At 41.7% G+C, this 15,004-nt stretch overlaps 1 protein-coding gene across 1 annotated transcript in view; it reads right to left on the bottom strand.

The window, feature by feature from the left end:
- HSPH1 (heat shock protein family H (Hsp110) member 1) overlaps positions 1-15,004 on the bottom strand; it is a 116,593-nt gene that overhangs the window by 42,660 nt on the left and 58,929 nt on the right. The gene's annotated exons all lie outside the window — the stretch shown is intronic.

Genomic DNA, 15,004 nt, shown 5'->3' with positions numbered 1-15,004 from the left:
TGTATATTCCCAGTTCTGAGACAATATACATGAAGAGGGTAAAAAAGAAAATTTATGCTTACCTGATAAATGTATTTCTTTTTTGACACGATGAGTCCACGGATCATCTTAATTACTAATGGGATATTCACTTCCTGGTCAGCAGGAGGAGGCAAAGAGCACCACAGCAGAGCTGTTAAATAGCTCCTCCCTTCCCTCCCACTGCAGTCATTCGACCGAAGTTAGAAAGAGAAAGGAAAAGCCAAGGTGCAGAGGTGTCTGAAGTTTACAATAACCCACAACCTGTCTAAAAGAACAGGGCTGGCCGTGGACTCATCGTGTCAAAAAAGAAATACATTTATCAGGTAAACTTTAATTTTCTTTTTTAAGACATGATGAGTCCACGGATCATCTTAATTACTAATGGGATTCAATACCCAAGCTAGAGTACACAGATGATACGGGAGGAACAAGGCAGGGAACCTAAACGGAAGGCACCACTGCTTGAAGAACCTTTCTCCCAAAAGCAGCCTCAGCCGAGGCAAAAGTGTTGAATTTGTAGAACTTTGAAAAAGTGTGAAGAGAGGACCAAGTTGCAGCCCTGCAAATCTGTTCCACAGAAGCCTCATTTTTGAACACCCATGAGGAAGCAACGGCCATCGTGGAATGAGCCGTAACTCTCTCGGGAGACTGCTGTCCAGCAGTCTCATATGCAAAACGTATGATACTCTTCAGCCAAAAAGAAAGTAGCCGTAGCTTTTTGTCCCCTGCGTTTTCCTGAAAAAAAAACACAAACAAGGAAGAAGACTGATGAAAGTCCTTAGTCGCCTGCAGGTAAAACTTTAAAGCACGGACCACGTCCAAATTGTGCAGAAGCCTTTCCTTCTGAGAAGAAGGATTAGGACACAAGGAAAGAACATCAATCTCCTGATTAATGTTCCAATCAGAAACAACCTTAGGACGAAATCTTAATTTTGTTCGTAAAACTACCTTATCTGAATGGAAAAGAAGATAAGGAGACTCATACTGTAATGCCGAGAGCTCTGACACTCTCCAAGCAGAAGAAATAGCAACTAGAAATAAAACTTTCCAAGATAACAACTTAATATCTAAGAAATGCATAGGCTCAAACTAAGCCGCTTGAAGAACTTTGACAACTAAATTAAGACTCCATGGAGGAGAAACTGGTTTGAACACAGGACTGATCCTGACCAAGGCCTGACAGAACGATTGTACATCTGGAACATCTGCCAGACGTTTGTGTAACAAACTAGATAAGGCAGAAATTTGCCCCTTTAGTGAACTCGTCGCTAAACCTTTCTCCAAACCCTCTTGAAGAAAGGACAAAATTCTAGGAATCCTAACTCTACTCCATGAGTAGCCCTTGGATTCACACCAATAGAGATATTTACTTATGGTAAATCCTTCTAGTAACAGGCTTACGAGCCTGAATCATGGTCTCTATAACAGAGTCAGAAAATCCCCGCTTGGATAAAATTAAGCGTTCAATCTCCAAGCAGTCAGCTTCAGATAAACTAGATTTGGGTGAAGGAAGGGCCCCTGAATCAGAAGGTCTTTCCTCAACGGAAGTCTCCAAGGTGGTAGAGATGTCATCTCCACCAGATCTGCATACCAAATCCTGCGAGGCCAGGCCGGTGCTATAAGGATCACCAAGGCCCTTTCCTGTTTGATTCAAGCAATTACGTGAGCAAGACGAACAAACAGAGGAAACAGGTATGCTAGATTGAAGGTCCAAGGGGCTGCCAGAGCATCTATCAGTTCTGCTTGGGGGTCCCTGGATCTCGACCCGTATCTTGGGAGCTTGGTATTCTGCCGCGATGCCATGAGATCTAATTCCGGCTGACCCCACATGAAAATCAGGCTGGAGAACACTTACGGGTGGAGTTCCCACTCCCCCGGATGAAAGGTCTGCCTGCTCAGAAAATCCGCCTCCCAGTTGTCCACCCCTGGGATGTGGATCGCCGACAGACAGCAAGAATGGGCCTCCGCCCACTGAATTATTTTGGATACCTCTGTCATTGTCAAGGAACTCCTCGTTCCTCCCTGATGATTGATGTAGGCCACTGACGTTATGTTGTCCGACTGGAACCTGATAAACTGTACCGAGGCTAACTGGGGCCAGGCCAAAAGAGCATTGTAGACCGCTCTCAGTTCCAGAATGTTTATGGGTAAAACAGACTGACTGAGTCCATATTCCCTGAGCCTTTACAGAGCCCCAGACTGCTCCCCATCCTAGAAGGCTGGCATCTGTTGTCACAATCACCCAAGATGGTCTGCGAAAACATGTTCCCTGGGAGAGATGATCCAGAGACAACCACCATTGAAGAGAGTCCCTTGTCTCCTGCTCCAAAAGAAGTCGAGGGGACAAGTCCATATAATCACCGTTCCATTGTCTCAGCATGTTCAACTGCAGAGCTCTGAGATGGAAGCGAGCAAACGAGATGATGTCCATTGTCGCCACCATTAGCCCGACTAACTCCATGCACTGAGCCACTGATGGTCGAGGAGTGGACTGAAGGGCTAGACAAGTATCGATAATCTTTAATTTCCTGACTTCTGTCAGAAAAATCTTCATAGACAGAGAGTCTATTATGGTTCCTAAGAAAGTTACCCTTGTGTTTGGAACTAAGGAACATTTTTCTAAATTTACCTTCCATCCGATCTTAGGAAGGACAACACCAAGTCCGTGTGGGATCTTGCTAGCTGAAAGGAAAGGATGGCGTCTGAACTAGAATGTCGTCCAGATAAGGCGCCACTGCAATGCCTTTTGATCGAAGCACAGCCAACAGAGATCCCAGAACCTTTGTGAAGATTCTGGGGGCTGTGGCAAGACCAAAAGGAAGAGCCACAAACTGGAAGTGTTTGTCCAGAAAGGCAAACCTTAAGAACTTGTGATGATCCCTGTGAATGGGATAATCCACTGTTGTCATAAATTGACCCTCCTGGATCAATGGAACAAATTGTTTCCATCTTGAAGGACAGTACCCTGAGAAACTTGTTTAGATTCCTGAGGTCTAAAATTGGCCTGAAGGCCCTCTATTTTGGGAACCACAAACATATTGGAATAAAACCCCAGACCTGAATTGGAACGGGAACAATCACTCCCAGAGCAGAAGGTCTCCGACACAGTGCAAGAACGCCCCTCTCTTTGTCTGGTCTGCAGATAATCTTGAAAGTAGAAATCTGCCCCTGGGAGGAAAAACTTTGAACTCCAGTTTGTTTCACTAAGACACTATTTCTATTGCCCAGGGATCCTGGACATCCCGTACCCAGGCTTGAACGAAGAAGGAAAGTCTGCCTCCTACCAGATCCAGTGCCGGATCAGGGACATGCCCTTCATGCTGTCTTGGAATCACTAACCGGCTTCTTGGACTGTTTTCTTTTGTTCCAAGACTGGCTGGGTCTCCATGTAGGCTTGGACTGTTCCTGCTTAGCAGAGGAAGAGTTTCCTTTGAAATTTCGAAAGGACCGAAAATTACTCTGTCGTCCTTTTTGTTTATTTCTCTTATCTTGAGGGAGAATATGACCCTTACCTCCCGTGATATCAGAAATAATCTCCTTGAGATCAGATCCAAACAAGGTCTTCCCCTTGTAAGGAATAGCTAAAAGTTTAGACTTAGATGACACATCGGCAGACCAAGGTTTTAACCATAAGGCTCTGAGGGCTAGAATAGAGAAACCTCGAGATCTTAGCTCACAATTTGATAACTTGAAGGGAAGCGTCCAAAATAAAGGCATTAGCTAGCTTAAGAGCTTTTATCCTATATTGGATCTCATCCAAAAGAAGTTTCTGTCCTGAGGACCTCAGACAATGCATCAAACCAATATGCCGCCGCACTAGTGACGGTGGAAATGCACACAGCCGGTTGCCACTGCAGACCCTGGTGTACATAAATCTACTTGAGTAACCCCTCTAACTTCTTATCCATAGGATCTTTGAAAGCACAACCATCCTCTATGGGAATAGTAGTTCTCTTAGCTAAGGTGGAAACGGATTCTTCTACCTTAGGAACAGTTTGCCAAGTCTTTTTAACAGAATCGGCTATTGGAAACATTTTCTTAAAAATAAAAGGAGGGAGAGAAAGGAATGCCCGGTTTCTCCCACTCCTTAGCAATGATTTCAGTAGCTCTTTTAGGAACTGGAAATACATCTGTGTAGGAAGGAACCTCAAAATATCTGTCCAGTTTACTAGACTTCTGAGGGACAATCACCACTGTGGAGTCACTATCATCCAATGTAACAAAAACTTCCCTGAGTAACCGACAAAGGTGATCAAGTTTAAATCTCAAAGATACCACCTCCGAGTCCGTCAGAGGTAACAGACTCTCTGAAACTGAAATTTCTCCTTCAGAATCTACTGCGGTACCCTCCTCATCAAGTTGTTGGGAGGATACCTCCGAAATTGCCACAATTGCATCAGAAACCTCGCTTACTGAATGTCTGGCTTTCCTCTTACGTTTGCCCTGCAACATTGGAAAGGCAGACAGAGCATCAGAAATAGTAGAAGACATGAGAGAAGCTATGTCTTGTAACGAAATCCCAGAAGGGACTATAGCTGAAGCGCAGGGAACGGCTTGTGAGGGCGGTAAAATTTGGGACGCTTGGGGAGAAAGCTGCGGCATAAATTGGCCCTCATCATCAGACTCTTGGACAACATCTGCCTTAGAGGAGACTGGCTCTGAAAAAAATATTTTCCCTATAATTCAAAGTCCTTTCAATACATGAAGGACAGAAAGGGATTGGTGGTTCCATGTTGGTGTCAAAACATAAAGAGCAGGTGACATCTTGCAAGTCCCCTTGGTCCATGCTTGTTCCCAATTTGCCAAATAGTAAATAAAAAAAGTATTTGCAAATATTAATTATAAAAACCGTTACTGTCTCTTTAAATTCAAAAGTTTCCTTTTTTATTGCAGATTGTCAGTTTTAAAAACTGTTTCCTTTTTTACTGCAAATCGCTCAGTTTTAAACAAAAAATCCACCTCTGTACCTCAGCACGCTGCTGAAGTGCTCCTACCTGACTGAAGATCAGCTAGATTTCCCCTCTCTTCAGACGATCCCATTTTAGTATTGCCTTATTTTGAAAGCAACAACGATACGCTGTGAAAAAAGGAAATACCGTCTCTGTACTAGCAACGCATGATTACTTTCACCATGCAACTCTAGAACAGACCGAATAAATCCCTCCTGATGTCGCACTATTCCATCAGCCTCTCTGAACTGAAGTGCTATGAAAGTGGAGGCCAAAAACCGGAAGGACCGCACATCATGGGCGTAAACCTATGCCGTTCTATACAATGTATTAACAATATTATATAGAATAGTGAAACCACCAGAGCCATCACGTAATGGATTTGATTATCAGCTTAACTTCAGCCCCAGTGCCTGCTAAATAAAACTGCCCAATTACTTTCCCCTCAGGAAAGATTTAAACATCCCAACATAAAGAGCTACTTTCCCTACAGAGCCCCTTATGTTCAGTGTGTGCTTACTGATATTCTGAGTCTCCTTGTGCCCCAGAAATTTAAAGTAGCACTTACCTTGAGGAGAATAAAATGCTGAGTCAATGATTACCTCAGACTGAAGGATATAGGGCAGCAAGAAAATATGGGAGGCGCAGTGAGAATTATGTCCCACAAGTTCCCATTGCTCTAAAGCCACCAAGGCTCTACTGAAGAGACGGATATGGACTACGGCTACACCCTAGGACAAAGCAGCACATCTTGCACTGCTTCAAAAAATAATAAACTCTTGATTGAAGAATCTATACTAACACTTACTCTATACTCACTTTACCTCTTCCTATCACTAACGTAGGCAAAGAGAATGACTGGGGTGGGAGTGAAGGGAGGAGCTATTTAACAGCTCTGCTTTGGTGCTCTTTGCCTCCGCCTGCTGACCAGGAGATGAATATCCCATTAGTAATTAAGATGATACGTTGACTCATCATGTCTTAAGAAAAAATATAATGCAAAAGTGTTTTACTACACAAAACTAATTATAAATATATATATACACACATATATATATATACATACATATATATACATACATATACACACATATATATATATATATATATATATACACACACACACACACACATATATATATATATACATACATATATAGATATATATATATATGTATATATGTGTATATATCTATATAGATATATACATATATACATATATATATATATATATACACACACACATTATAGATATATACATATATAGATATATATATTATATATATATGTATATATGTGTATATATCTATATAGATATATACATACATATATATATATATATATATATATATATATATATATATATATATATATATATATATATATATATATATATATATATATATATATATATATATATATATACACACATATATACACACATACATTTTGGAAGTAGTTTTTAGTTTGTTTTTAGTTATAGCTATTTTAGGGGGATATCTGTGTGTGCAGGTGACTATTACTGTGCATAATTATTAGGCAACTTAACAAAAAACAAATATATACCCATTTTAATTATTTATTTTTACCAGTGAAACCAATATAACATCTCAACATTCACAAATATACATTTCTGACATTCAAAAACAAAACAAATCAGTGACCAATATAGCCACCTTTCTTTGCAAGGACACTCAAAAGCCTGCCATCCATGGATTCTGTCAGTGTTTTGATCTGTTCACCATCAACATTGCGTGCAGCAGCAACCACAGCCTCCCAGACACTGTTCAGAGAGGTCTACTGTTTTCCCTCCTTGTAAATCTCACATTTGATGATGGACCACAGGTTCTCAATGGGGTTCAGATCAGGTGAACAAGGAGGCCATGTCATTAGATTTTCTTCTTTTATACCCTTTCTTGCCAGCCACACTGTGGAGTACTTGGACGCGTGTGATGGAGCATTGTCCTGCATGAAAATCATGTTTTTCTTGAAGGATGCAGACTTCTTCCTGTACCACTGCTTGAAGAAGGTGTCTTCCAGAAACTGGCAGTAGGACTGGGAGTTGAGCTTGACTCCATCCTCAACCCGAAAAGGCCCCACAAGCTCATCTTTGATGATACCAGCCCAAACCAGTACTCCACCTCCATCTTGCTGGCGTCTGAGTCGGACTGGAGCTCTCTGCCCTTTACCAATCCAGCCACGGGCCCATCCATCTGGCCCATCAAGACTCACTCTCATTTCATCAGTCCATAAAACCTTAGAAAAATCAGTCTTGAGATATTTCTTGGCCCAGTCTTGACGTTTCAGCTTGTGTGTCTTGTTCAGTGGTGGTCGTCTTTCAGCCTTTCTTACCTTGGCCATGTCTCTGAGTATTGCACACCTTGTGCTTTTGGGCACTCCAGTGATGTTGCAGCTCTGAAATATGGCCAAACTGGTGGCAAGTGGCATCTTGGCAGCTGCACGCTTGACTTTTCTCAGTTCATGGGCAGTTATTTTGCGCCTTGGTTTTTCCACACGATTCTTGCGACCCTGTTGACTATTTTGAATGAAACGCTTGATTGTTCGATGATCACGCTTCAGAAGCTTTGCAATTTTAAGAGTGCTGCATCCCTCTGCAAGATATCTCACTATTTTTGACTTTTCTGAGCCTGTCAAGTCCTTCTTTTGACCCATTTTGCCAAAGGAAAGGAAGTTGCCTAATAATTATGCACACCTGATATAGGGTGTTGATGTCATTAGACCACACCCCTTCTCATTACAGAGATACACATCACCTAATATGCTTAATTGGTAGTAGGCTTTCAAGCCTATACAGCTTGGAGTAAGACAACATGCATAAAGAGGATGATGTGGTCAAAATACTCATTTGCCTAATAATTCTGCACTCCCTGTATACATACACAGACTGCCCCTATTTAATTTTTTTTGACAGACTTGCATTTTAGCCAATTAGTACCGACTCCTGGGTAACTTCACATGTGTAAGCACTTTATCTATATGGCACACATGAACTAATGCCCTCTAGTGGTGAAAAACTGCCAAAATTAATTTAGGTAATAAGCGGCCTTCAAGGTCTAAAAAATTAGCCTAAGAGCTTACCTAGGTTTAGCTTTCAACTAAGAATACCAAGAGAACAAAGCAAAATTGGTGCTAAAAGTAAATTGGAAAGTTGTTTAAAATGACATGCCCTATTTGAATCATGAAAGTTTATTTTGGATTTGACTGTCCCTTAAACCCCTTAAAGGGACATACACTCATTTTGTCTTTGCATAAATGTTTTGAAGATGATCTATTTATAAAAGCTCAAAATCTTTCACCTAGATTTAGAGTTTGGCGTTAGCCGTCAAAAGCAGCGTTAAGGGGTCCTAACGCTGCTTTTTACCGCCCGCTGGTATTAAGAGTCAGCAAGGAAAGGGTCTAACGCTCACTTCCCTACCGCGATTCCAGGCTACCGCAGATCTTCTTACACCAATTGCGTATCCTATCTTTTCAATGGGATCCGCCTAATGCCGGTATTAGGAGTCTTTGGAAAAGTGAGCGGTAGACCCTCGACCGACAAGACTCCTACCGCCAAAAAAAGTCAGTAGTTAAGAGCTTTATGGGCTAATGCCAGAATATAAAGATCTTAACTACTGTGCTCTAAAGTACACTAACACCCATAAACTACCTATGTACCCCTAAACCGAGGCCCCCCCCCCCCCACATTGCTGCCACACTAATAAATAATTTTAACACCTAATCTGCCGACCGGACACCGTCGCCACCTACATCATACCTATGAACCCCTAATCTGCTGCCCCTAACATTGCCGACCCCTATATTATATTTATTAACCCCTAATCTGCCCCCCCCCCACGTCGCCGCTACCTAACTACACTTATTAACCCCTGATCTGCCGACACTATAATAAATGTATTAACCCCTAAACCGCCGCACTCCCGCCTCGCAAACACTAGAATACACTTTATTAACCCCTAATCTGCCCTCCCTAACATTGCCGCCACCTACCTACAATTATTAACCACTAATCTCCCGCCCGCACCGTCGCCACTACTATAATAAAGTTATTAACCCCTAAACCTAACTCTAACACTCCCCTAACATAAATATAATTTAAATTAAACGAAATCATATTCCTAAAATTAACTAAATTAATCCTATTTAAAACTACTTACCATCAAATAAACCCCAATATAGCTACAATATAACTAATAATTACATTGTAGCTATTTTAGGATTTATATTTATTTTACAGGCAACTTTGTATTTATTTTAACTAGGTACAATAGCTATTAAATAGTTAATAACTATTTAATAGCTACCTAGTTAAAATAACTACACAATTACCTGTAAAATAAATCCTAACCTAAGTTACAAATACACCTAACACTACACTATCATTAAATTAAATAAATTACCTATAATTACCTAAAATAAAATACAATAAAATAAACTATTCTATATTACAAAAAAAAAAAAAAAAAACCCCACTAAATTACAAAAAAGAATTACTAGCATTTTAAACTAATTACACCTAATCTAAGACAACTAATAAAATAAAAAATCCCCTACCCTATTCTAAAATACAAAATTAATCAGCTCTTTTACCAGCCCTTAAAAGGGCCTTTTGCGGGGCATTGCCCCAAAGTAATCAGCTCTTTTATTCTTCATTCCGATTGGCTGATAGAATTCTATCAGACAATCGGAATTGAAGGGACGCTATCTTGGATGACGTCCCTTAAAGGAACCTTCATTCGGCGTTAGTCCGTCGGTTGAAGGGGATGGCTCCGCGTCAGCTCTGTTGAAGATGGCTCCGCTCCGGATGGATGAAGATTGAAGACGCCGCCTGGATGAACACTTTTACCGGATGGAGGACCTCTTCTTGCCCTGCTTGGATGAAGACTTCTACTGGATAAAGGACCTCCTCTGCGCACTTTGGATGAAGAATTCGGCTCGGCTGAGTGAAGACGACTCAAGTTACGATGATCTTCAGGGGGTTAGCGATAGGTTAATTTAAGAGGGGATTGGGTGGGTTAGAGTAGGGGTATGTGGGTGGCGGGTTGTAATGTTGGGGGGTATTGTATTCTTATTTTCAGGTAAAAGACCTGATTACTTTTGTATTTTAGAATAGGGTAGGGAATTTTTATTTTGGGGGGCTTTATTTTATTAGGGGGCTTAGATTAGGTGTAATTAGTTTAAAGGGACACTAAACCCAGAAAAAAAAGTCATCTTAAATTGAAATATCGATATATTTTCTATATTTTTGTAATTTGCATTTACCCTTTCTTAGCAATCCGATTGCGAAAATACAAGGTTTTCCAAACCCACCGACGGCGATTCATTACCATCATCCAATTCTGAAAGATAACCCAGGTTATGAAAATGGCGTCGGTTTGATGATATGCGCATGCGCGATATACCGTTCACGTCATTCTTGACGTAACTCACAGCAAACCAGCAGACCTGCTGTGTTGATATCAGACAGAGCTGCTGAATAGAGCAGGTAAGTGTGGATCGCTGCGAGAATCTCCCTAGTAATAACGAGCATTAATTCTATATGTATAGAAAAACGGACAAAATTATCAATGAAACCCATATTAATTTTATTTAACTGTATGCTCAATACACTGAATAGAGCAGGTAAGTGAGGATTGCTGCGAGAATCTCCCTAACAATAACGAGCATTAATTCTATATGTGTATAAAAACGGACAAACTTATGAATAAAACACATATTAATTTTATTTCACTTTATGCTGAATTTGATGAATAGAGTTTGTAAGAGCAGAGCATATGCTTATTTACAATACCACTGTATGGGTAAGTGTGGTATCATGGATCAGATATGCACATGCGCGGGTCAACGGATCGTAAAGCGCATGCGCCGGGTGACGACATTGTCACTTAATGATATGCACAAAATTGCAATACGATTGGAAATTGAAGTTTGGTGTGCACGGCCCATATTAGAGGGTTGGCTGTAATGATGTCATCTTAGAAAAATACATTTTAATTTTATAGTGTTCAAAAAGATTGTTGGACTGTAAAAGTAGGTAAGTGATGAAATATACACGTTAGTGATTTGAAATTGATGGTCAGGTTATGGACAAAAAACTTAAGTTTTGGAATCCTTTAAAATGCTTGTAATTCTTTTTTCTTTTTTGTAATTTAGTGGGTTTTTTAGTATTATAGAATAGTTTATTTTATTGTATTTTATTTTAGGTAATTGTAGGTAATTTATTTAATGATAGAGTAGTGTTAGGTATTTGTAACTTAGGTTAGGATTTATTTTACAGGTAATTTTGTAGATATTTTAACTAGGTAGCTATTAAATAGTTATTAACAAAGTTTTATGAGAATACCGTCAGATACCCACTCCAGCTTGCTCCTGTTTGTGTAAAGGGTCTTTTCATATGCAAAAGAAGGGGGAGGGGGGAGTGTCTTATTTTGCCACTTGCAGTGGGCTTTCCAGCTACCTTTTCAACAGAGCTAAACTGAGAGCTTCTAAGTAAGTTTTTAAACAGTTTTATACCAGTATCTGTGCATCTTATTCTTTATAGTAGTGTCTATTACATGCAGTTATATGAAAATGAGTTTATACTGTCCCTTGAAGGACCAAGTACATACAGGGTACGCCCTACAAAAACTGTCACTTAATGACCAAGGACGTACCCTGCATGACCTCAGGGTTTCCAAGCGCTGGAAGCGATAGTGATCGCTTCCAGACGCTTTCAGGTTATTGCAGTGATGCCTCAATATTGAGGCATCCGATGCAGAGATAGAGCCACGGGTCCCAGGAGTGCACGGACACCAACATTATATCCAAGGGGGAAAAAAAGTTTGGATAGAGATCTGGGAGGGGGTAGGGTATTGAAGGGGGGGGAGTTACACTACAGAAAAACAAATATATGCTTACCTGGTAAATTTATTTCTTTCTTGACATAGTGAGTCCATGGATCATCTCTAATTACTATTGGGAATATCACTCCTGGCCAGCAGGAGGAGGCAAAGAGCACCACAGCAAAGCTGTTAAATGTCACCTCCCTTCCCTCCAACCCCAGTCATTCGACCGAAGGAAAAAGAGAGAAAGTAACAAGGTGCAGAGGTGCCTGAGGTTTACAACACAAAAACCTGTCTAAATAAACAGGGCGGGACGTGGACCGTGTCAAGAAAGAAAGAAATTTATCAGGTAAGCATACATTTTGTTTTCTTACTAATGACACGATGAGTCCTCGGATCATCTCTAATTACTATTGGGAATCAATACCCAAGCTAGAGGACACAGATAAGGGAGGGACAAGAAAGGGAACCTAAACAGAAGGCACCACTGCTTGAAGAACCTATCACCCAAAAGAAGCCTCAGCTGAGGCAAAAGTATCAAATGTATAGAATTTTGAAAAAGTGTGTAGAGAGGACCAAGTTGCAGCCTTGCAAATCTGTTACACAGAAGTTTCATTTTTGAATGCCTAGGAAGAAGAAACAATCCTCGCGGAATAAGCTGTGACTCTCTCAGGAGGCTGCTGTCCAGCAGTTTCATAAGCCAAGCAAATTATACTCTTCAGCCACAAAGAAAGAAGTAGCCGTAGCTTTCTGACCCTTGCGTTTCCCAGAGAAAACAACAAACAAAGCAGAAGACTGGTGGAAATCCTTAGTCGCCTGCAAATAGTGTTTCAACGCATGCACCACATCTAGGTTGTGCAGCAGAGGCTCTTTATGAGAAGAAGGGTAAGGACACAAAGAAGGAACAACGATTTCTTGATTAATGTTCCTATCCAAAACCACTCTAGGGAGGAACCCTAACTTAGTACGCAGAACTACCTTATCCAAATGAAAAATAAGGTAAGGGGATTCACACTGCAACACAGAGAGCTCAGAGACTCTACGAGCAGAAGAAATTGCAACAAGAAAGAGTGCATAGGCTCAAACGGAGCCTGCTGAAGAACTTTAAGAACAAGGTTAAGACTCCAGGGAGGAGTTACAGGTTTGAACACAGGCCTGATTCTGACCAAGGCCTGACAGAAAGATTGCACGTCTGGTACATCTGCCAGACGTTTATCAAAGTACTTGCAGATAAGCCCTTCTCCAGACTTTCTTGGAGAAAAGACAAAATTCTAGGAATCCGAACTCTACTCCAAGAGTAGCTTCTGTATTCACACCAATACAGATATTTACACCATATCTTATGGTAAATCTTCCTGGTTACAGGCTTACGAGCCTGAATCAAGGTCTCAATAACAAACTCCAAAAAAACGTGCTTAGATAGAATTAAGCGTTCAATCTCCAAGCAGTCAGCTTTAGAGAAACAAGATTTGGATGAAGGAAGGGCCCTTGAAGTAGAAGGGAAGACATCTCCACTAGGCCTGCATACCAAATCCTGCGAGGCCACGCAGGGCAATGAGGATCACTGACACCTTCTCCTGTATTATTTGACAATAACCTGTGGAAGGAGAGCAAATGGAAGAAATAGGTATGCTAGACTTAAATTCCAAGGAACCGCCTGTCAGGGTTTTTTCCCAGTTTTGTTCGCCATGTGCTGCTGGCAGCCATTTTACTCACCTCTCTTGTCGACTATGGTGCATTGTGGGGGATGCTGCTCATTTCCTGCACTTCCTTTTATGGCCAGACTGGTGTGCATCATCGGTGTGAGAAAGGATGCAGTCTCAGAATTGTGATGTCATCACTTATTATTTAAAGGGCTTCTGTTCAGTATGCTTTGCCTTTGGTTTGCCTCAGACCTGTTTGTGATAGTTCCTGTGTATTACCTGGCTGCCTGATGTTCTTTCCTGGTTCCTGATCCCTGGCTTGTTCCTGACTCTGCTGTTTTCCTTGTTTCTGATTCCTGGCACCCTGACATTACGCAAAGGCCATGAATCCTGATGGTGCTAATAATCCACCTTTACCTGCCATCAATTCCAGGATGGATAAACAGGATCACCGCTTGGATCAATTTGCACTAGCCCTGCAAACCCTGCTGACTCGCACTGCACATTTGGACCAAAGTGTCCCGCAAGTTATGGCTGCTCCTGTTTCCGCTGTTGCACCTAGTCCTACCAGGAGCATGTCCGGTTCTGCACCTCTACCTCAGCGATATGGAGGCGATCCTATTCAGTGCAGAGGGTTTTTGAACCAGGTGGGCATTTACTTTGAGATGTTACCTCAGGCGTTTCCCTCTGACAGAGCTAAAGTGGGATTTCTCATCTTGTTACTCTCTGACACAGCTCTTGCCTGGGCTAATCCCTTGTGGGAGACTAATAAACCTGTGATTTCAAATTATCCTGAATTTGTGGCCTCCTTTCGAAGGGTATTTGATGTTCTGGCTCGCTCCTCCTCTGCTGCTAAACGACTCATGTCCATTCAGCAAGGTACAAGATCTATTGCTCAGTATGCTATTGAGTTCCGTACGCTTGACGCAGAGGTAGGTATGAACAATGAAGCCCTTGTTGCCGCCTTCTTTCATGGGCTCTCTGATGCGATTAAAGACTAAGTTGCTGCCAGAGATTTACCAAAGGATCGAGGCATTGGTGTCTTTTTTTATCCTAATTGACATCAGACTCAGAGAGAGGCCCTCTTTCAAGGAGCGCTTGCGGAAGCCTCCTGTTCCGTTGCCTCCTACATGTTGGTTCAGGTACAGCTGAGCCAATGCAGCTGGGATTCACACGTCTCTCCACGGCGGAGAGGGCCATTAGCAGGAGGGAGGGGCTCTGCCTCTATTGTGGGTTACAGGGCCACCTTTTGAAATCTTATCCTAAACGGCCAGGAAACGCTCACACCTAAGGTCCTGTCGGGGGCAGATCTTGGGGGGTTTATCCTCGTCCCCGGAAACCGCTTAAGGAGAAACCTTTGGTCACGGTTGTCCTTTACTGGGTGGACTCCTCCATAGTCACTCAGGCTCTTGTTGACTCCGGGGCTGCGGGCTATTTCATAGACAGTGCTTTTGTATTAAAGCACTCCATTCCTGTTTTGCCTCGGTCCGTTCCACTTGCTATTGAGACCATTGATGGCAGGCCCCTTCAGCCCGCACTCGTTACTCACGAA

The sequence above is a fragment of the Bombina bombina genome, chromosome 3 (assembly GCF_027579735.1).
Source record: "Bombina bombina isolate aBomBom1 chromosome 3, aBomBom1.pri, whole genome shotgun sequence".
In the NCBI taxonomy this organism is placed as follows: domain Eukaryota; kingdom Metazoa; phylum Chordata; class Amphibia; order Anura; family Bombinatoridae; genus Bombina; species Bombina bombina.
This window is presented reverse-complemented; position numbering and strand designations above follow the sequence as displayed.